Consider the following 2956-nt stretch of genomic DNA (forward strand, 5'->3'; position numbering starts at 1 on the left):
TGCCCCAGCCCCGCCGGGGCTCTGCACCGTCCCCTCGTCCCGGTGTCCCCCCGTCCCAACCCCGCCGGGGCTCTGCACCGTCCCTTCGTCCCGGTGCCCCCGCACCCCAGCCCCGGCAGGGTTTTTGGGGACCCTGCTCTCCAAAGCCCCCTTCAGCGTGGGCGTCCCCCTGCCCGGGGGCTGCAGCCGCCCGCTGYCCCGTCCCTGGGCAGAGGAGGCCGGGGCGGGCGGGAGCTGGGGCAGGGGCGCGGGGGGGAGCCAAGGGGCTCCGGTGCCGCACGTCCCACTGGCTGCAGCCCTGGGATCGGAGCGGCGCCAAGGCTGCCCCCGTCCTCCTCCAGGAAGAGCCGAGCGCCTCCGTGCCGGCCCCGGCAGCCAGCCCCAGCCACGGGCGCCGGGGTGGGGGTCTGCAGCCACGCAGGGGGATCCGACACCCTGAGCGCGGCTGGCAGCAGCGCCGGGTGCTGTTGAGCGGGGCTGGGGACAGAGGCTGCCCGCGGATGGAGAGCCCCATCCTGCCAGGGTGCAGCACGCCAGCCCGGAGATGCACACACGCACATGCATGCACACACGTGTGCACACAAGTGTGCACACATGCACTGGCCGCATTGCCCATCCAGTGCGCATGGTGGCACCGAAACGCTTCGAGGAGGGCCCACATTGCAAGGACATGAGCACACAGGCGCCCRCGCCCCGGGTGTCTCAGTGTGTCAGCACACGCACCGTCCCCGCCACGCGCAAACCCCCCGGGCGAGAGGCCCGTGACGGCGGCCACTGGTGCCGCGCAGCCGCCGCGCTCAGCCTGGCGCTGCCGCCGCTCCCCGGTGCTGGGGAGCGCAAGCGATGCAGCKGGGCGGCCGCGCGCATGCCGCCAGCACGGCTCCCCGGCACGCCGGTCCTGCTGCCGCTGCGGCCGACAAACCGCGGGGCACGGATAGGAATAAGGCAGGGCACCGAAGGCAGAGGGGGCTGGAAAGGGGGCACTCCTGCAGGGCCGGGAGCCGGCTGCCTGGGGACGTAGGGACACAGGGACACGGAGRTGGCTCCGCCACCACCCGGCGGAGGAAACTGCAGCAGTGCCAGCCGCACGCAGCCGCACAGCTAGCGCAGGCACGGCGGTGGGGAGGGCAAAGGCAGGTGTGCACGTGTGTGCGCGCACGCACATGCACATGCGTGCACGCATGCACTGCTGAGAGACACACACACATGCACATACGCACATGCACATGTGTGCACACACTGCTGAGGTTCACACATGCACACACATGTGCACGTGCATGCACACATGCACTGCTGAGGTACACACATGCACACACACATGCACACATGCACTGCTGAGGTACACACATGTGTGTACAAACACACACACACACACGCACACACAGGGGTGCAGGGGCTCTGGGGTGCAGATGGGGTCTGGGGGGCTCCAGGTGCAGACAGGGCACAGATGGGATGTGGGGGGGCGAAGGGGCTCCGGGTCGGGGACGGGGCACAGGTGGGACGGGGGTGGGGGGCAAAGGGGCGCTGAGGTGCAAGGGTGGTGTGGGGATCTAGGGGAGGTCTCGGGCGCTCCAGGTTTTGGGGCTGCTGGGTGTCCCGGGGGGGCTCTGGGTCTCCCCGGGGGGGGGGGTCCTGATGGACTCGGGCATGTGGGGGTCCCAGGAGTCCAGGGGGCTCGGGGGTCCCAGGAGGGCTCTAAGGGCCCGGGGGGGTCCCTGGGTTCTGGGGGTCCTGGGATGGCCTGGGGGCTCCTGGGGGTCCAGGGGGGCTCGGAGGGGCTTTGGGGGATCTCAGGGATCCCAGAGGTCCCTGGAGGGCTCTGGGAGTCCCGGGGAGTCCACGGGGGGCTCTGAGGGCTCGGGAGGAGGGGGTTCAGGGGGTCCTGGGGATGCTCTGGGGGTCCCATGGGTGCAGAGGGGTCTCTGGGGTCGCAAGAAGGATCTGTGGGGCTCAGGGGGCCCCGAGGGTCCCAGGGGGTCCCGGAAGGGATCAGGGGGTCCCAGGGTGCTTGGGAGGTCCCGGGGGTCCAGGGCAGCTCTGGGGGTCCTGGGGGTCCCGAAGGTCCCTGGGGGGCTCTGGGGGTCCCAGAATAGCTCGGGGGGACCCGGGGGGGCTCTGGCGGTCCCAGGAGGTCCCAGGTCCTGGCAGTCCTGGAGGTCCCAGAGGTCGCAGGGGTCCCAGAGATTGAAGGGGGTCCCAGAGGTCCCGGGGGTCCCGGTGGTCTTGGAGGTCCCAGGAGTCCTGGTGGTCCCGGAGGTCCCGGAGGTCTCAGGGGTCCCGGAGGTCTCGAGGGTCCCGGGGGTCCCAGAGATCTCGGGGATCCCGGGGGGCTCGGGGGGCTCGGACGTCCCAGGGGTCCCAGGGCTCCCGGACATCCCAGAGGTCTTGGGGGTCCCGGTGGTCTCGGAGGTCCCGGAGGTCTCGGGGATCCCGGGGATCCCAGAGGTCCCGGGGGTCCCGGATGTCCCGGGGGTCCCGGAGGTCTCGGGGGTCCCGGGGTTCTCAGGGGTCCTGGGGGTCCCAGAGGTCCCGGGGGTCCCAAAGGTCTCGGGGGTCTCAGGGGTCGAAGGGGGTCTCAGAGGTCCCGGGGGTCCCGGAGGTCCCGGGGGTCTCGGGGGTCCCAAAGGTCCCGGGGGTCTCGGGGGTCCCGGAGGTCTTGGGGGTCCCGGGGGTCCCGGAGGTCTCGGGGGTCCCGGAGGTCTCGGAGGTCTCGGGGGTCCCGGGCGTCCCGGTGGTCCCGGAGGTCTCGGGGGTCCCGGGGGTCTCAGGGGTCCTGGGGGTCCCAGAGGTCCCGGGGGTCCCAAAGGTCCCGGGGGTCCCGGAGGTCTCGGGGGTCCCGGGGGTCCCTGCGCTCCCGGCTCCCGGCGCTCCCGGCGGCGGCCGCCAGGGGTCGCTGTGGCGGCGGCGCGGCCGTCGTTGCCATGGCGACGGCAGGAGGTGGCTCCCCCCCTCCCGG

The sequence above is a fragment of the Apteryx rowi genome, unplaced genomic scaffold (genome assembly GCF_003343035.1).
Source record: "Apteryx rowi isolate R43461 unplaced genomic scaffold, aptRow1 scaffold_1498, whole genome shotgun sequence".
Taxonomy (NCBI): Eukaryota; Metazoa; Chordata; class Aves; order Apterygiformes; family Apterygidae; genus Apteryx; species Apteryx rowi.